This window comes from Geotrypetes seraphini, chromosome 10 (genome assembly GCF_902459505.1).
Source record: "Geotrypetes seraphini chromosome 10, aGeoSer1.1, whole genome shotgun sequence".
Classification (NCBI taxonomy): Eukaryota; Metazoa; Chordata; class Amphibia; order Gymnophiona; family Dermophiidae; genus Geotrypetes; species Geotrypetes seraphini.
Genome location: NC_047093.1, coordinates 44,671,104 through 44,691,917, shown reverse-complemented (window position 1 = coordinate 44,691,917; position 20,814 = coordinate 44,671,104). Strand labels below are relative to the sequence as shown.

Genomic DNA, 20,814 nt, shown 5'->3' with positions numbered 1-20,814 from the left:
TGGGAGCAGTGGGCATCCCCCGAGAGTCATGATTGCTTTCCCTACAGAACCAGCACGCCACGTCTTTATTTCAGACATACCATAGTACTTTTTAAAGGCAGAGAGTTTGAAAAGTCAGTCGGTTATGAGCTACGGTTGGGAGAAGGCGTGTGTTTTGAAGTGTACCATAAATCATGGAACACAAGCAACGCGTTAACACGAAATTTTGTTTCAAACGGCAAAAAAGTGCTAAAGAAACACACGAACTGTTAGAATTAGTTTATGGCGATGCTGCGGTGACCATGAAGACGGTTTACAAGTGGTTAGAGCAATTTTGTAATGGTTGTGTATCAGTTGAAGACAAGGAGAGATTGGTACGTCCTTCAACTAGAGAGTTGCGCAGGGACAGAAATCCCACCCATCCCCGCCCATCCCCGCCCATTCCCGCCAGGATCCTCTCCGTCCCCACCCGTCCCCACCAAGATCCTCTCCGTCCCCACCCATCCCCGCAAAGAATTACCTCCATCCCCGCCCATCCCCATAAAAAGCAGCAATTACTTCTGACAGGATCATCAATTCCACAGTTTCTTTTGAGTTTGCGCTGCTGTTTTCCTTGTGGAATCTCTTTGGTGGAACCTTTTTTTTGTTTTCTGTTCAGGTAATTAACTTATAAACCCCCTCTTTTACTAAGGCTGACATGTCCATTATATTATATGGGCGAACCCTGCTTCCAAAGTCTTCCAACCCCGTGGGAGTCCCGTTGGCTATAGGGGGTTCCCCGTGGGAATCCCGTGGGCCAGAGGGACGTCCCCGTGGGAGTCCCGTGGGTTAGGGGGGATTCCCGCGATCCCCGTTCCCGTGCAGACCTCTATCTTCAACATCAAAAACCCAAGATAATGTTGAAAGAGTAAGCGACATGGTTCGAACAAACAGGCAATTGACTATCAGAGACATTTCTGAAGATCTGAACATCTCTTAAGGCTCTATTCAAAACATTTTAACAACAGATTTTAACATGAAAACGACCTGAGAAATGGGCAGACGGTTTCATCGCTTCTGGTACGGCAATTTCTGTCAAATAAATATGTTATGGTGTGTCCTGATCCGCCTTATTTGCCGGATCTGACACCATGTAACTTCTGGCTCTTCCCCTCCCCTCTGGCGAAACCTCCTATTTCTGCTTGAGTAGACCATGGCAGAGGAACAGCGCCGAGGAAGCCATGGGCAGCGCTAGAGAACCGCTGTCAGGATGGTGACCCCTTTGCATTTTAAAAGGTGAGGGGGCTTTGGAATGGGATGGGGAGAAGAGAAGGAGGTCACGCCCCCATGGGGGGCCCCTGGAGCTGTAGGGCCCAAGGCAGCTGCCTTGTGTGCCCCCTCCCACGCCAGCCCTCAATATCACATTCAATTGCCATTAAAAAATACTAGATAAGTTCAGGGGTGTCAAAGTCCCTCCTCGAGGGCTGCAATCCAGTCGGGATTTCAGGATTTCCCCAATGAATATGCATGAGATCTATGTGCATGCTCTGCTTTCAATGCACATTCATTGGGGAAATCCTGAAAACCCGAATGGATTCCGGACGTCAAGGAGGGACTTTGAGATCCCTGCAGTAGTATGAAAATGCTAGTTTCCCATAATACATACACATAACTATTAGGCACAGTGCTGACCTACCTATGTGCCTCCTGGGCCCGTGCTCCCTTGCAGTTGTGTGCTCTGGATTTAGTGCATGTAATTTATACGAATGGCCTAGTGGTTAGAGCTCCTGCATCAGCCTGAGGTTGTGGTTTTGATCCCAGCACCACTCCTTGTGACCCTGGGAAAGTCACTTAACTCTCCATTTGCCCCGGGTGCCGTAGTTAGGTTGTGAGCCCACTGCGACAGCTAAGGGAAACTACTTAGAGAACCTTCTTACTAGTCAATGGATTGTAAACTGCTTTGATAAGAACATAAAAATTGCCGCTGCTGGGTCAGACCTGTGGTCCATCCTGCCCAGCAATCCGCTCACGCAGCGGCCCCCAAGGTCAAGACCAGTGCTCCAAATGAGTCCAGTCTCACCAGTTTAGCATGAACTTGTCCAACTTTGTCTTGAAACCCTGGAGCAGGGGTAGGGAACTCCGGTCCTCGAGAGCCGTATTCCAGTCAGGTTTTCAGGATTTCCACAATGAATATGCATGAGATCTATTTGCATGCACTGCTTTCAATGCATATTCATTGGGGAAATCCTGAAAAGCAGACTAGAATACGGCTCTCGAGGACCAGAGTTCCCTACCCCTGCCCTGGAGGGTGTTTTCCCCTATATACAGATTCCGGAGGAGCATTCCAGTTTTCTACCACTCTCTGGGTGAAGAAGAATTTCCTTTCGTTTGTATGGAATCTATCCTCTTTCAACTGCAGAGGAAAGGCAGTATGTGAAAGTAAAGAATGACACGGTAACAAAATTCATCACCGTTCCCGTCCCCGCGGATAACCGCGGGAAATAATCCCATGTCATTTTCTAGTGTCTATTTCAACCTCAGTCCTTCTACACCAGCATTCTTCAAAGCAAAGCTTGCGGGTCAGTGGTTGTGGCCATTCATACTCTGATTCTTCCCTTTCTCCTTAAAGAATGACATGAAGATGGTTTCCCGCAGTTATCCGTGGGGACGGGAACAGTGATGAATTTTGTCACCGTGTCATTCTCTATGTGAAAGATAACCCTCATGGCAGTTAAGCATATAACTTCTAATTATAGCCATTAATGCAAGTTCATAGTGCGGAGGGGATAGGAGCTCCGCCCTGGCGCATGACCTCTGAACAGCTCCCAAGTCCCCCACCCACCTCATCCCGGCGCTTTTATTTTAAATCTTCAGCAGCAGCCGTGCAGCGTCCACCAGCAGGCCCGCCCCCAGTAGAATAAAGGGTTCCAGATCAGGCCTGCTGTTTGGCGCTGCGCGGTGGCTGCCCGAAGATTTAAGCAAACACCGGGAGACAGGTGGGTGGGAGAACCAAAACTACAGTGACCGAGAATTTGGGGGGAGGCCATGGCCCCTGTGGCTCCCCCATACTGACGCCTATGAATTTAGCATCTAATTAATATATTGTCACATACACAACTTCTATTATTCTATAACTTGGTGTGCCATTTTGTGCACTAAGTGTGATATTGTGTGTGCAAGTTTCTAGAATTAGATGATAGATGTATTCGCAATTTGCAGTATATAAGCATAATAGATGAAGTGAAATGAACCACTCATACAGAGAACTTGCTGTCCTAATTTTATGCAAATTCCTATATAGATGATAGTGGTTTGCATGTTGCCATGGCACACCTCAGTACGCATGAAAATTCAGCAGTGGAGCCCAGGACCATTTGGCCTTGGCCTCACACAGAAAAGAGACAAAGAAGCTTTTGGGGGAAAATGTTTATTTGTTTAATATACAGTATTTTTAACTGAGCATGAAATTAATATGGGTACCAGAGTTTTCCTTAATTATGAACAAGCTTGCATATTTTTACAGCTAAAAATCTGCTTTAACTCCTTCTACTGTATATCTGGTTTTTGGGTTTTGTTTTGTTTAATTATGAGTTTCAGGACTCTGGTTCTCCTAATTTGCACTGGCCCTGACTTCTGTGATTCTCTGAAAAGCCATGTCAGCATTACTGAATATCTGTGAATAATTTAATCACTGTGAACATAAGAATATAAAATGTTGCCATTCTGGAACAGGCTGAAGGTCCATCAAGTCCAGTATCCTGTTTCCAATAGTAGCCAATCCAAGTCACAAGTACCAAGCAATAGGCCTGCCCCTCCCCCCATTCCTTCCCTGTACCCACACCACACTCCCACCCCCCCCCCACCCCCTTTTCATTGTATCCCTTTAAATCTTCATCAGCACGAGCAGCTTCTCCTGCCAACTGCTCATACCGCCATTGGCTTTCCCTCTGATGTCACTTCCTGGCTTCGCAACCAGGAAATGATTTCAGAGGGGAGACAGGCTGGCGCGAACAGCAGATTGGAAAAGTTGCTTACGCTAGCAAAGATTTAAAGAGGTACAGGAGGACATGAGTGTGGTGTGGGGGAGGCAGAAATGTGCCGGAGCCTGGGGTGGTCTGCCACAACCCCCACCCTCCTTACTACACCATTGCCTGGCAATATCTCAACAGTAAAAGCAGTAGAATTTTCCAAGTCCATCTTAATGCTGGTTTATGAACTTTTCTTTTGGGAAATTAACCAAATCTTTTTTAAACCCTGCTGTGCTAACTGCTTTTACCACATTCTCTGGCAACAAATTCCAGAGTTTAAGAGGTAATTTACTAGTTGAGTGAAAAAAATGCTGACCATGGAGTTTAAATATTGATCTGACTTAATTTTGCACAGCATGTTTTCAACAGAAATTTGCACCACCAAGCACCCTTCACGTGACACTCGACGTGCACTCTTCTCTTTGGAGTTGAGAACACAATGGCAGTGTCCGTACCCTCTCAAGAGACACCAGGCAAAAAGGAATTTCTTCTCTGTGGCTATCAAGGAATACTCAATACACTTCTGTTCAATGTTCAAATTCTATTGGCCCTCTTTATCATATCAGAGCCCTTTCCTTATGATGCCATAAGCTGAAAAAACATAGGTATAAGAAGAAAACATAGATATGAGAATATGGTGGTTCATTTTTCAAAGAGATTACAGTGGTTTTGAATTCTGCAATGATAAGACAGTCTCAAAGGGCTTTCAATTGTTAAGCCCATAGAAGAGTTTCTTGGCAAAGAGAACAGGCAGTAATGCTAAAAAGCTGCTTCCTCTCCTCCTCCAGCATCTAATGCAGGACAATGAAGAGTTAACCCATTAGGCACAATCTGGGAGAGCCTCACTGTCTGAATGCCCACAGTAATTCACTAACAGTTTAACACAGATCTGTAGACAAGGTAAAAGGCTTTCTTCAAACTCTGACTATGGCTCACTAAGGATCTATTTACCATCATTTCCTGTGGTTTGTTCTCAATTCATGTGGATAAAGGAGTCCCTCCAGCACCTTAGCAGCAATGTAAGTTCCTGCTCACTACTAATAACTTGCTGTCTGCCTCTTTGCCCTGTTCAAGAAACATGTAAGTAGACGTTTTAGTGTTTGTGTACTGAAAAAAATGTTATTTTGCTTATTGCAATAAAGAAAATCAATTTTAAGTTAGAAATGTGATATGACAGTTCAGGACCTCAAAAAAAAAAAACACTCTTGTTTCTCTTGACGCCCTGTGCTAGGATTGTGTTAATGATTAGTCTTTTCTTGGCCATTTTGCCTAGGCAGGGATCCTGAAATTATGTGCGTTTAAAGTTTTCATGGTAGGTTGCATTAGAATTAGTACACTTTCTGTCCGGATCTTTACTTCTTATCCTGCTGGATAATAGAGAAAAACCGTGATGGAAGTCTACAAAGGTGCACAATGTGGAGGAAGAGAGTAGAGGTCTGCACGGGAACGGGGATAGCGGGAATCCCCCCCTAACCCACGGGACTCCCACGGGGACCCCCCTCTAGCCAACGGGACTCCCACGGGGATGGAAGGCTTTGGAAGAAGTGTCCGCCCATATAAGAACATAAGAACATAAGCAGTGCCTCCGCCGGGTCAGACCATAGGTCCATCCTGCCCAGCAGTCCGCTCCCGCGGCGGCCCGAACAGGTCACGGCCTGTCTGAGTCACCAGAAGGGGCCCCCTTGCCACCTTGGTTTCCCATTGAGTCCTATCTTCCCATCGAAGTCCTAACCCTCCGGTCTTGCACATGCACGACCTGGTTGGATTTCTATACTTATTACCTAGTTAGCTTTCTATACCTGTGTTACATCCCAGCACCTCTCTCAGTATCCCACGATCCCCCTATCCCTCAGGAATCCGTCCAATCCCTGTTTGAATCCTTGTACTGTACTCTGCCTGATCATAATAGACATGTCAGCCTTAGTAAAAGAAGGGGTTTATAAGTTAATTACCTGAACAGAAAACAAAAAAAGGGTTCCACCAAAGAGATTCCACAAGGAAAACAGCAGCGCAAACACAAAAGGAACTGTGGAATTGATGATCCTGTCAGAAGTAATTTGCTGCTTTTTATGGGGACGGGCGGGGATGGAGGTAATTCCTTGTGGGGATGGGTGGGATTTCTGTCCCCGCGCAACTCTCTAGAAGAGAGCGAGTCCCTGGGAGGGGTGTTTGAAAAGGTCAGCCTTTGAGACAGTTTAACAGACGGAACGATTTGTATTTCTACTGACTTTGCAGTAAAGGTTTTTCTGTGACCTCTCTGTGAGTATTTCTGACAGCAATAGTAGATCATGGAGGTAAGAAAAGAGCAAGCTCTGAGTCTCAGTTAGCAACGGTAGGATACAAGGAATTCCTTCAACGGAATTCCTGCACCTACAGATACTTCTGAAAAGATGCTCTTAGAGTGCAATGTTCTTATAACAGTTCTTTTGGGATGGAAAGGGCGTTCTTATCAGTAATGCTCTCATTGATTGGAGCTCAGAGACAATTTAATATTCTAATTTAATATTGATTCTAGTGTGTGTTCTATGATTTAGGGCTCCTTTTACTAAGCTGCGTTAGGGCATTAACGCGCGGAATAGCTCGCGGTGAATTGCTGCGCACGCTAGACCTTAACGCCAGCATTGAGCTGGCATTAGTTTTTTTGCCGCGTAGCGTGCGGTAATATCCTGTGTGCGCTAAAAACACTAGCGCACCTTAGTAAAAAGAGCCCTTAATGTCATGTAATTGCTGTTATTGTATACTGTTATATGTGCAGGTAATACATAATATATCAAATGGGTGAAGGGACAGAATGAAATGGAATTGGTACATAGGAAGGCATGTTCATTTGAGAAAGTATCTATCTCGGGAAACTTTACAGGAAACTCTGATTTTCTGGAAGCAAATATGTGGCAGAGAAATGAGCATCTAGTCTGGTCAGTTGGTTTTGCCCACACTGCCAAGGATATATCCTCAAGGTCAGATCTACAATCTGGGCACGCACAGGCAAGGGAGAGCCATGCACCCCCCCCCCCTCCCAACACACACAGACACACACACTTACAAATCATTGGAAGCAGTGGGATAAAGCATTCTCCCAGATCTCATTTTCCTCTATACTTTCATAAGCCCTCTAGTAACCTCACCCTTACTTCTTGCCTGGGCTTCATTTTATCATAGATATTCTGTGAGAGGCAGGTTGATGCAAAGCTTGTGAGTGTATCCCAGCTCACAGGCCCTAGGCTGACTTTTCTGCAAAGAGCCATTACTGTTTTAACATAGTAACATAGTAAATGACAGCAGATAAAGACCTGAATGGTCCATCCAGTCTGCTCAGTAGTCACACTCGTTATACATTCATGGTTAAATTGTATTTTTTTTTTTCTTCTTTAATATTTCTGAGCAATAGACCATAGAAGTCCGTCCGGTACTGTCTTCAGGTTCCCACAACTGGAGTTACCATTGAAGCACACTCCAGCCTATCCTAACCATCCTGTCCCTGGAGTTTCCATCAAAGCCCTCCCTAGCTCATCCTAAACCAAATCACCATATACAGGTCACAGACTGTTCAGGACTGCTCAGTACTGGCCTTAGTTTTGGATAGAAACATAGAAACATAGAAATAGACGGCAGATAAGGGCCACGGCCCATCTAGTCTGCCCACCCCAGTGACCCTCCCCTACCTTTCTCTGTGAATAGATCCCACGTGTCTATCCCATAAGAACAGCAGCAGGGCTGGATGGCGTCATGGAGGTACACCTATTACCTAAGAAAATGTGGCACAAGAGACAGATACCTATGCCATAACTGGGCTGTGTATCCTAGCTGTCAAGCATGGAATATATTTGGCAGATGGCTTACCGGTAGTTGGTTTCTGCAGGCCGAACGTTTTGTAGAAAGTTTTCAAAACATTTTACTGCAGAAATGCATGTTTAGCCATGTCAAAACATGGTTTAAAAGTTGCCCACCATCACCCTACGAATGCATGTAAAGTGCATACACAGCATGACAGCATTTACCTGTGTGGAAAAAGGGTGGAGCAAGGGGTGGAATCGAAGAAGGCAACCTAAAATTTTATGAGACAAGCACTGTAAAATGCAATCATGAGTATGTTGCATTTGTACAAAAGTACGCACAGTTCCCTCAATTTTCCCACAATAAACACACACATAGCCAACATTTAATATTGAATAAAACTCTTTATGGCACAGTTTCACACTACTGAAATAATTTGCCATTAGATTTGCAGCTGAATCTATCTTCATTTTCAGAAGAAACTAAATATTTGTTATTTCTCACAACCCCTCCCCCCCCCCCTCCATTTGCAAAAGCGTCGGGAGCAGCACACAGCATTCAGCACAACTGCCTGCGCTAAAACCCACTTTTGCTAAAAGGGGGGGGGGGAAATTGATGTCTAGATTTCTGTTATATAGAAAGTGTCTTTTGTATCTTGAAATAGGGATGCCCGTTTTTTAATGACAGGCTGAGGTGTATTTTATTATATTTTATAGTCATGGTGTTACTTATGTTGAATCTAATTTTAATTCAATGTTTACTTGGAGGAAACACCAGAAGCAGGAGCACTTTATCATAATGTGGAGTAGAACAAGTACAAGTGGATCGATTTTTCGCTCCATCAAAAATTACAAAGATTAGGGGGCACTCAATGAAGTTACAGGGAAATACTTTTAAAACCAATAGGAGGAAATTTTTTTTTCACTCAGAGAATAGTTAAGCTCTGGAACGCGTTGCCAGAGGATGTGGTTAGAGCGGGTAACGTAGCTGGTTTTAAGAAAGGTTTGGACAAGTTCCTGGAGGAAAAGTCCATAGTCTGTTATTGAGAAAGACAAGGGGGAAGCCACTGCTTGCCCTGGATTGGTAGCATGGAATATTGCTACTCCTTGGGTACCGTGAGAACGGACCATTGATGGACCATTGGGCTGACCCAGTAAGGCTATTCTTATGTTCTTAATGTGAATTTGGGGGGTGTATATTACAATCTTTTTTAACCCCCCCCCCCCCCCAGAAATGAGATATAAGGGCCCCTATTATGAAACTGCATTAGAGGTTTTTAGCAAAGGCCGGTGAGGTAAATGCTCTGATGCTTATTCAGTTCCTACGAATGGTAGAAGATAAACCATTTAATTTGATCTCTCACTGTGCCACATCCTTCACCAATCTGGTAATTCATAGGCATCTAAATTTACACTTAGAAGTGCTTGATGATCCTAAAGTCTGTGCATTTAATAATCTGTTGAAGCAACTAAATTTTGCCACTTTCCCCTCTGATCCAATTCATAAGGAAGGTCACAGTCTAAATTTTTTTTTTTTTAATGTGAAAATGTTTTTATTGAACTTTGAAATGACAAACAAGCAAATTAGTAGTACAAACGCATATAATACAAACAGTACTCTACCTCACCCCCCCAACCTCCCATCCCCTTCCCCCCACCCAACCTCCCCACCATACAAACTGCACAATGGTCAGAGCGCATGAGTAATCAAGGATTCAAGAGGTGGCTGCGAGCAGCAGGAGTTAAAGTTAACCAAAAAGGCTCCCTAATATGGCAAAACAAGCGTCCCCTGGGCACCTCCAAGGAAGCTAAGGAAAGACGCTCCATCGAAGCCTGCTGAATCATAAGAGAACGCCAGTGTGATAGTGTTGGTGGATCAGGAACAGTCCAACATTGCAGTATTGTCTTTTTCCCCAATAAAACAGCTCGTTCCAAAAAAACCCGAAACCCCTTGGGAGATGCACGGGATATGTCCTCTAGAGTGAAAAGCAAATCAGGACGATTAACATATCCATAATGCCACATTGATGTGATGTGGCGACGTACCTGAGTCCAAAAGTCCTGCACCAGGGGACAGGCCCATAACTGATGACTCAAAGTTGCCTGAAGTTGAGTACATTTTAAACAAGCATCTGTCTGGAGAAATTTAACTCGGTGGAGATAAACAGGCGAGCGATGGAGTCGAAGAAAAAACTTATAGTTCATTTCAATTAAAGTAACCTGAGTGGTAATACCGGCTGTGCGCTTAAGACCTTTCTGAATAGTCTGTCCAGTAATCACACAAGATAAGTCTGCAGACCATTTAGTTGCATAAAAATCATAAGATATATGTCCCAGGCTCTCCCGGAGAAATCGGTGATGATACTTCAGGGGAATCTGCGTTTGAGCTGAAAGGCATAACACTTCAGAAAGCGCCTCCTGACTGAGATTGGTAAGTCCGGTCCGCGGAAGGGACCGCACATAAGATGCCACCTGAGAATATGCCAACCAATCAGAAGGGTGCCAGTGATTTTCAGTCTGTAATGTTGCAAAGGGAAGCAGGGTGCCCTGAGAATTAACCACCTGAAATAAATATTGCAAGTTAGTCTTTTTCCACACCGACTGAGGAAATTGTGAGGTCCCCGGAGGGAAATCCATGTTATCCCAAAAAGGCATATAAGCCGTAGCAGTAGGCCCTATCTGCAGTTGGGTACACAATCTCTGCCAAACCTGTCGAAGAGGCTTGAAGAGAATACCACCCAAGGGAGCAGGGCATCCAGGGAGGCGTTGTGCATGCAAGAGATAGCTAAAATGGTATGGGGCACAAAGAGTAAGTTCAGATGCAGTATCTGAAAAATGATGGGTTCCCTGGACCAATCATTCAGGTGCCTCATCTGACAAGCCTGGGAAAATACCGAATACTATGCAGTCCCAACCCCCCCCCCCCTGTTCCCTTGGTTCATTTAACACTGATAAAGACAACCGTGCCCTCTTCCCATTCCACAAATAAGCAGTTAAACACCTACCAAGTTCTTTGTCATGTTTAGCAAGCAGCAATAGTGGAAGCATCTGAAACACATAAAGCCACTGAGGCACCAAAACCATATTATACTCACAGTCTAGATTTTATTGCTTTTACATCTAAAGAATTACACATTCCCTTGATAGGTTCCCACTGAACATGGTCTATCTGGTCTGATCATTACCTATTAAACTACTACCTAAAATAACCTATAACAAATATATCAGCAACCAAAGAAGAGCTACAAATGATGAGGCGCAGTAAGATACCAACAGAGGAATTCCGGAAGGAGGTCATGGGTCAATTAGAACCTATGAGTGAGGATGTAGACAGGTCCCTAATCTCCTGGCTGGATCTTACAACATCAGTCTTATACAAGATTGCTCCAACTAAAACTGTAAATTGCAACAGAAAATAATCCATGGTTTTCAGAAGAACTATTAGCTTTAAAAACAATGGTGAGAAAGTTGGAAAGAGCTTAGAGGAAACACCAAAAGCAGGAGCACTTTATCAGTTGGAGAAGAGAAATAAAACAATTTAAGTTAGCATGATTAATCAGTCAAGAAACTCTTCCAAATATCTCTTTAAGATCTTTAACTCATTAATATCCACCAGAGATATTATTGACAGAGCTGCTTTGCAACAACTAGAGGAAAAGGGGCTGGCATGTTATTTTCAGGAAAAGATTAGGCCAGTAAGGGAGTCATTTACGCACAGCTTGGAGGATATAGATGAAAATGTTACAATGCCCTTGTATCGATGATACAGCTGCACCTCGAATACGGTATGCAGTTCTGGTCACCATATCTCAAAAAAGATATAGAGGAATTTAGAAAAGGCACAGAGAAGGGCGACAAAAATGATAAAAGGGATTGGATGACTACCCTAGGAGGAAAGGCTATAGCGGCTAGGGCTCTTTAGCTTGGAGAAGAGATGGTTCAGGGGTGATATGATAGAGGTCTATAAAATAATGAGTGTAATGGAAAAGGTAGATTTGAATCACTTGTTCACTCTTTCCAAAAATACTAGGATTAGGGAACATGTAATGAAGCCACTAAGTAGTAGATTTAAAACTAACCGGAAGAAAACTAAGCGGAAGAAATATTTCTTCACACAACATGTAATTAAACTCTGGAATTCATTGCCAGAGAATGTAGTGAAATCAATTAGCTTAGCGGGGTTTTAAAAAGGCTTGGGTAATTTTCTAAAAGAGAAGTCCATAGGCCATTATTGAGATGGCTTGGGAAAATCTACTGTTTATTCCTAGGATAAGCAGCCTAAAATCTGTTTTACTACCGGGGATCTAGCTAGGTACTTGGGACCTGGGTTGGCCACTGTTGGAAACAGGATACCTAGCTTGATGGAACTTCGGTCTGCCCCAGTATGGCAATTCTTATGACTATATTGAAATACATTCTGTAAATGACATTATGCAGAAGGGGTACCGACTGACAGATGTTGAAAAGAATTCCTTGTTGTTACCATAGAAGAAGCCTCTGCTGTGCTGAGGAAACTCTAAATTTTTGTTTCATAGATATTTGTCCAACTAACATGTTGGAACATATCCCTTCAGGTTTCCTGTCATGGCTGACTGATTTCATTCATGTATGCTTGAAAAAGGGCTATATTCCCCAAAACAGCATCTGCCATTGCACTGAGTCCCATGCTTAAAGCCTCAGGATTGGACTTATCTAAAGTAGAAAACTTTAGGCCACTGGCAGGAATACCACGATCTGCAAAATGTTGAGAATTCTGTGTTAATGTACAATTCTCTGGTGGGAAGGGGTAAAACGCGGGCCTCACAGACCTAAAACCGCACGTCCTTAAAAATCTGAGGTCCATGCCACTTGTAGTTTAGGCTCTGACAGACCTCGATGACAATTGAGCTCTGACGGATCCGTCTCAGCATAGGGAGGGAAAAGTATTAGGATCCGTCAGCGCTAAAATGTCATAGAGGTCTGTCAGAGCCAGAGACTAGTGCTGGAGCGGTTCTAAAACAAATCCTTTAAACCGGTTTCCTGTAGCTCCAGTAAATTTAAAAATCTGAGGTCCGCGGCTTCCAAAATTAAGTGAACTAGGCATACATGGAATTCCTGGGCAATAGAACATATGTGCACTCCTCCCTCCATATTCATGGGGGGTACCCGCGGTTTCGACTATTCATAGTTTTTAGCATGTTGGCTCCTCCCCCTAAATTACATCATCCATGCCACCAACACCTATTCCAAATCAAGTAAAGAGGTGCATACCTGCCATTGCAAACTGGTGGGCTAAAGCCTTATTTCCACATGGCCAAATGCAACCGGGGCTCATCTCAGCTGGGAACCTCGCACACCAGGTGGCGGCCACCGCCACCCTCTCCCCCCCTTTGAGCTCCTGTTGCCATGGCCCGGACTGGAGCATTGCCCAGCCATTGACTGAGACCGTCACATGAACGTCACTGGAATTTGGGTCCGCAGCTCTGAGGAGAGGAGACGGGCTGGGTGCGAGGGGGACCCGGTGGGGTGGGAGGGGTTGCAGCGAAGTGACGGGAGTTTTGCGGTGGGCTTCTCTCTCTCCCCTGCTCTGTAGACGGGGCCAGGGTTAAGGAGAGACCTGGGCAGACGGGGGGAGGAGGAGGAGGCGAATAATTTTCTCATAGGTTATTTGCGGTTTTATCATATTCTCGAGGGTTTTTGACAGAAAACCGTGAATAACCTATGAGAAAGTTATTCACGTTTTTTCAGTATTCGTGGCTATGTTACGCCCGTAACCACTGCGAATACGGAGGGAGGAGTATACAAATTAAGAAAAGACAATAAGAAGTCCCAAAGTTAGAGGGCCTTCGCGCTGTCACCGTCCTTATTCAATGTTTACCTGAGAATCCTGGGTAAGAGTTTCTCCCTTCCACAAGTTAACACATTTTCTTATGCAATGATCTTCATTAATTTTTAAACTGGGGCACTTTGGATTCTAATGAGATGAAGGAGAGCCGCAAAAACATTTTCTGACAAGGGGCCACAACACTGCTGACATCTTCCCTTTAGCCTTCAGACTTCATCGGGAAGTATTCTCAAGATTTTGACCATTTCCAAATGCATTCTCTTGTCTATTGAGAAATTCTTTGTTCTTCACAACATGTGCTCTTGCCCCCATCCACTTTCCCCTTTCTGTCCTGAGCCTTGGTATAAAGGCAGGGTAGGGTGTTAAAAACACAGAGGATGTGTCAGACCCTCCGGCTGAACTCCAAGATTCAAACTGGGTTCAAGATAATCTGGAAACATTGGATGAAGGCAGGTATACAGACTTTGGATGATGTTATATCAGATGGTAAGCTGCTTGACTTTGCACGATTGCAACACAAATTTGATCTTAACAAATCACAAAATTATAGATGGTTACAGTTGAAGCAGGCCATTCAGGAGGGGTTCCCTGAATGGAAAAATCTAACTAATCGGCATAGTCTGCCGGTCTTATATTTTCAGGTGGACTTACTGGGACACCAGGCCACTCAGTGGTATAAATTAATATCTGGATTTTTGAATAAGAAACAAAAGACTGGTCTGCGTGACATTTGGAGCATTGAAATAAAGCATCAAATTACTGCATCTCAATGGCCACGTATTTGGGCTTGGAGGATGAGATTTACGGCGTCGGCATCTATGAGACAAACTTGGTTTCTTTTGTTATATAGAGCAGTTTGGACCCCAGTTCGTTTACAGAAATTAGATAGCTCTAAGTCTAATAGATGCTGGCACTGTCATCTCGAAGCTGGGACATTAGATTATTTACTATTCTATTGTCCATTGATACTTAGTTTTTGGAAATCCGTTTGGGGCCAAGTGAATAATCTACTGGAAAATCTGGTGGCATTATCATATGACACTGTGTTATTTGGTATTTCCATGACAGCCAAGAGTCAAATCTCTTCTAATAATAATAAACTTTTGCTCATCATGACAGGGGTTGCCATACAGCAAATTATGAAAAACTGAAAAAATTGGGATCGGCCGAATTATAATTTTGGGTGGAATTCGTTATGCCAAATTTTTTAAATGGAATGGGTAATAGCCATACAGCAGGGACATTTTAAGAAATTTAGAGATGTTTGGGAGCCATTAACAAAATATTGTACAGAATGAATATTACTTTTTTCCCTTTGTTCATACACGTCCAGGGTGGGGAGGGGGAAGGGAATATTTTCTGATTTATTATGCTTAAGAACAATTGTTGGGTATAAGGGGGGGATATTTGATGTGAGTTAGAATTCGATGGTATATTAAGAGATGTTAAAGTATAAAATGACTGTATATTATGTTACTCTTGTTAAAAGTTTTAAAAATGAATAAAGATTAAAAAAAAAAAAAAGAAGCGATGAGGACAATGGTGCAACGATAATCCTGCACCGACATTTGAGCGTAGAAGAGCGCGCCACCACTTCTGCCACTTTGAGGCATTCTGTTTTATGCTCTGAGGGGGGGTGTGGGTGGGGACACTTAGAAGTCCTTACGTTCTCATTGGGGGGGCTTGGGGGGACCTCCCATTCTCCTTCCTGTTTTTAGTGTTGTGGGGAGTCCCCCCCTCAACGGGAGCTCAAGGACTTCTAAGTGTAGTGAGGGGGTTCCTTCACACACTTAGAGCACAAAAGGGAAGGCCTCAAAGCGGCGGCGCATTTTTCTCCTGCACTCAAATGTCGGTGCAGGATTGTCAGCGTGCCATTGTCCTCCCCGGTTTTGACGTGTCACCAGAGGCAGAGTAGCAGAAAAAAAATACCAACTAGAAGGCACTAAGGGCTACCAAAGAGGTGTCTGGGGGCCGCCATTGGTCTTGCATTGAAGAACAGTGTCCTATATATATTACACACGCAAACACACACCCATCTTCCTTTTTTTGAAAACTAAATACAAAAATTCCATTTTGTGAAACTTGAATAATTGTAGTGGTGCACAGAGGGTCTGGTTCCTTCTTCCATTTCCTAATGCTGCGCTTTATTTAGCTCTCTCAGTAATATATCATTCTTAAACTTGAGCAAACCAAATATATCTTCCTTTCCTTGTTCTGTTTGTTTCTTGTCATTGATTTTTTTTCAACAGCACATATTGTTCTTTTCTTGAACCTCTGGTTTGTCATGTCGATTTGTGCCTTGGCTTGTTCTGTTTCCTTATCCAGTGAGGGGGGGGGGGGTTACTCTTGCGCTCCTTGGATCTTACAAACCTGTGGAGCTCCTTTTCCATGGGACTTAACAACAGTCTAAAATGATTTCTGTCACTGCTTGATGTGCAAACGAAGAAATCATTCACTGAAAATAAACAGATCAAAGGTCCATCAACTATTACTACTATATCATCATTTTTATGAGGGGCCACTGAAAAGTTTTCAGCCCAACCAAGAAGAGAATGACATGGAGCCATTAAACTTACAAGTAATTCCACACTTTTCTTGACACTTTTCATTTCAATGAGGCAAATGCATCTAGAAAAAGGACACAAGTATAGGGAAACCAAGCCATTGTGATATCACCGATGTGGCTGGCTCTTAAGCATTGGTGAAATGAGGCATTATGACATCACAATAGGAGAGGCTGCTAAAAAGTTCTCAGCCCAACCAAGAGAATGATGTGGAGCCATGAAACTTACATCTCAATGATATGAAATGAAACAAAAAGTGTCAAGAAGAGTGTGGAATATTTTGTAAGTTTCATGGCTCCACATCATTCTCTTCTTGGTTGGGCTGAGAACTTTTCAGCAGCCCCTTATATAGTGCTACTAGATAAACACAGCATGTGAACTCCCACCTAAAAATACATGTTATCAAAGATACGCATGTACTTTAGAAAATAGCATGTAGCTGGATTCATAGGCAGCGGAACACTGTTTGGCTTGGGGCAAGGCCCGGGACCTCCACCCTAGCCCCAGTGGAATCATGCGGCACGGCACAGCACATCACCAGCTCCCAACTTCACCCCCTACCTCCTCCGGCATTGTACTTTATATCTTCATGGCAGCCGCCACGCAGCATCAACAAGCAGGCCTACCCCCGGAAATAGAATGAAGGGTTCCGGGACAGGCCTGCTTGTTGATGCTGTGTGGCAACTGCCCTGAAGATTTAAAGTACAGCGTCAGGAAATGGATGGGCACCAACCGGCAACTGTCAATTTTGGGGGAGGTCATAGCCCCTGTACATGGATTTGAAGATTGTCCTCTAAAGTTGTGGTTCTTAAACCTGCCAGTCAGGTTTTCAGGATGCCCACAATAAATATTCATAAGATAGGTTTGCATGTACTGCATCAACTGGTTGCTGTTGGCTCCCCAGGGCAGGTTTGAGAACAACTGCTCTAAAGTAGTGCTTTTCAACCCAGTCCTGGAGGCTCACCTAGCCAGTCAGGGTTTTGGGCTCATCACAATGAGCATGCCTGAGATAGGTCTGCTTACTACTAATCATTTCTATAGCACTGCTAGACCATACGCAGTGCTGTACATTAAAATATTCAAGGGACAGTAGAACATACAATCTCTAATGAAGGGCAGGAAAGAGAGGGAAAACTTCTTCCCTCCCCTGTTTTCTCTCTGATATTTCTATTCTTATATGACGGTTGTATTATATGGTCTAGAGCAGTGGTTCCCAATCTTGTCCTGGAGGACCACCAGCCAGTTGGGTTTTTGGGATAGCCCTAATGAATATGCATGAGAGATTTGCATATAATGGAGGTGATAGATATGCAAATCTGCCCCATGCATATTCATTAGGGCTATCCCAAAAGCCCGACTGGCTGGTGGTCCTCCAGGATAGGGTTGGGAACCACTGGTCTAGAGAACCTATTATGTACATATTTGCCTGTATACATTGATGCTAAGCTTTTTTGTGTCCCTGTTTTGGATTGTTTGGATATTTGCTTTGATTTTCCTTTTGTATTTTGAGAAAACTTTTTCAATAAAATTTCATGGGAAAAAAAAAGAACACGCAATCCCTGCTCAGTAGAGCTTTCAATCTAATCAAGTCCCATACATACAATTTAGGGCTCCTTTTACTAAGGTGCGCTAGTGTTTTTAGTGCGTGCTAAATTAAAAATACTAACGCAAGCTGTATGGAGGCGTTAGTATTTAGCGCGTAAGGCATTGTATCAAGCCACGCTAGCAGAGTTAATGTGCGCAACTTTTCATCACACGTTAATCCCTGCGCTGGCCAAAAACTACCACCTGCTCAAGAGGAGGCTAGCACGGCCAGTGGTTTAGCGCTCGCTATTACGCGCATTAAACTGCTAGCGCGGCATGATAAAAGGAGCCCTTAGTCTCCAATTTATCTAATGCATATTCATTGTGGTAAAAAGCTTATGTTTATGTTTATTATATACTTGATACCCCATTGATTGTAAAAAAAAAAATAAAAAAAAAGTCACAGTGGCTTACATAATTTTAAAATTTAAAAGAAAGGAACACCAAAATAAAGTATGAACATCCTAAAGATCCATACAAACTAAAATCATCAATTGTAAAACAATTATTCTACAATTACAATTGCAGTCTTTCAGCCAATCGCAAGCCAGATGATATGTCAGTATAGTAACATTAAATGCTTTTTTTAAAATAAATCTTTATTGATTTTCACATTATTATTTCACATTTTGAAAATAAAAAAACCTTCAATAAATGTCCTCCAGTTAATATAGGTTGACTACCTTCAGAAGTTCAGAGTACAGTCAGAAATACCCATCCACGCATGCAATAGGATTCAAGTCTTCCGACCCCCACTTGAGAATCTTGTAATCAAATTATATGTTAAAATATATAGATTGTACAGTATATTTAGCACATGGCTTATTTTACTATTTTGAGTGGCTTTTTTATATCTACAGGTCTCCTTTTTCTTAAAAACATAATGGTTGCATTTTATGATGGCTGTAAGTGTTTGTGAGCTGAACGATCTGCCTAAGACATGACACCCAAAGATTTAAGGAGCTATTGTATGCTTTTAATAGATTTTAATTGCATAGCACGGTTACAAATTCATGCTGCTACTTTACACAGTACGGTCCTGCTTCAGTGAGGGTCGAGTAAATGGAAGTATGAGGGTTCTTCATAGTTTTGCGGGAAATGGTTGGGATGGGAGAAGTGGTAAGAGGGCATGTCATAGAATGTCATGTGACTAGTCAGTCAGGCAACAGTGTGATTATGGGGAAAAGTGATGAATTTGCTTTTGAGATGCTTAATAAATAGTGTTTAAATAAATAAAAGTGTGGAAACGTTTTGAGAATCCGTCGTATGTGTGTGTGTGTGTGAGTGAGTACCTGTTGCAGTTCTGGAATGGTTTGGCTTGAAAGAGATGTCAAACACAAAGGAAAATTGGATCAAGAGGTGGGAGACGTTGCATTAGAGTCAGGGATTAACGCACTTAATACAGATGAGGATCCATATGAGAACAATTACAAGTACTTTGCCTTTACTTTTTGATTTACATTACATTAGGGATTTCTATTCCGCCATTACCTTGCGATTCAAGGCAGCTTACAAAAGATTTATAAACGGGGGTTACAATGGGAGAACAATTGATTTACTAGAGTAGTAAAGAGTAGATCTTTTGACATTTCTCGGGTAGTTAAGAGTAAGGTGGCTTACAAAAGATTATAAAAGGGGGTTACAATGGAAGCACAATTGTCATTACTAGGGTATTAAAGAGTAGATCATTTGTCATTTTTAGAGTTGTTAAGAGTACGTGAAGTTAGGGCTGTTTCAGGAATTTCTTGAAAAGCATAGATTTTATTTCTTTTCTGAATGTCTTGTAGTCTGGGGTGGTCATCAGAAGGTTGGAGATCTGGTTGTCTAGGTTGGCTAGGAGGCCGTCATGTAGTTTTGATCGTTTTACTTCCTTGATCGGAGGAGGTATGAATGGGGAATGCGTTTTTCTGTGTCTGGTTGTGGATGCTTGGATGAGGCGGTTTTAAATAACATGCAGTAGAATTTAAATTGTATTCTTTCTTGGATTGGTAGCCAATGTGAGTTGATGTAAGCTTCTGTGATATGGTCGTGTTTTCTCAATGAGTAGATGAGTCTCAAAGCTGTATACTGGATTGTTTGTAGTTGTATACTGTATACTGTATAGGAGCTTGACCATGAACTTAGAAATACCATGGTACACAATTTTAAACACAAGCTATTTAATTTGCACGATATTCAAAACAATTTAGCCAGCCACTGACCAGTTAAATTAGGGTTACCATATGGTTCCAGTAAAAGGAGGACAGATTGAGACTTCTGATATGGTAACACTAAGTTAAATCACTTGGTCAGTGCTAGCCACTTAACTGGCTAAGTGCTGATGAATATCGTGGTTGGCACCAAACACAAAGCCAGTTATCTTGGGGGTGTTCTGGAAAAAAGAGTCAGCATTTAGCTGCCTAAATGCTGATATTCAGCATTTAAGCAGTCAGGATTAGTGCATAAATGGAACCGCATACACGTCGGCCCTATTTTTATACAGTAACCCATGGCCACTTAAGCGGTGAATATTGACTTAAGTGGCTAGGTGTTAGCCAGCTTAAAAATAACCAGAGCTTCAAAGCCAAAGCCCACACAGGTCCTGGCTTTAAATATCTAGGAATAATGCCATTGTCAGTGAGCAAAACACTCGCTGCCAATGGCTAAATATTGACCCACTGTCTTTTGCATTTCCTTAATATCTATAAATTGCAAGTTGTTTACCAAGCAAGTCGTACCTTTTAATAATGCTTTATTTAAACACATTCCTCAGGAACACAAGAAGTGAAAGGAATGACAAATGGATAGAAGAACAGTATACCCCCGCAAATTCACGGTTCGTGAATCACAGACTCAGTCTTTCACGGTATTTTCTGACCGCCTCGTCCTGGTACTATAGCGTGTCAGAGCAGCTCCTAATTGGTGTAGCCTGACTTTAGTTCCCAGAAGAGGTGGTCGGAAAATACTAAGAATGATCCTGCACCCGATTTTCAGCACCCACCGGCGCCCCAGCTGCCCTCTCCTGCCTTCGATCCACTCCTAAACCGCATTTGCGGGGGTTTTTAAAATTTGCGGGTGTTCCTGGAACGTAACCCCCATGAATT

General features: G+C 43.0%; 1 protein-coding gene across 1 annotated transcript in view; it reads left to right on the top strand.

The window, feature by feature from the left end:
• Positions 1-4,884: 4,884 nt before the first annotated feature.
• Positions 4,885-20,814, top strand: part of PIRT (phosphoinositide interacting regulator of transient receptor potential channels) — a 42,408-nt gene continuing 26,478 nt past the window's right edge. Inside the window, exon 1 of the mRNA XM_033959978.1 lies at positions 4,885-5,066. The gene's annotated coding sequence lies outside the window, so the exon portion shown is untranslated. The remainder of the gene's footprint in view (positions 5,067-20,814) is intronic.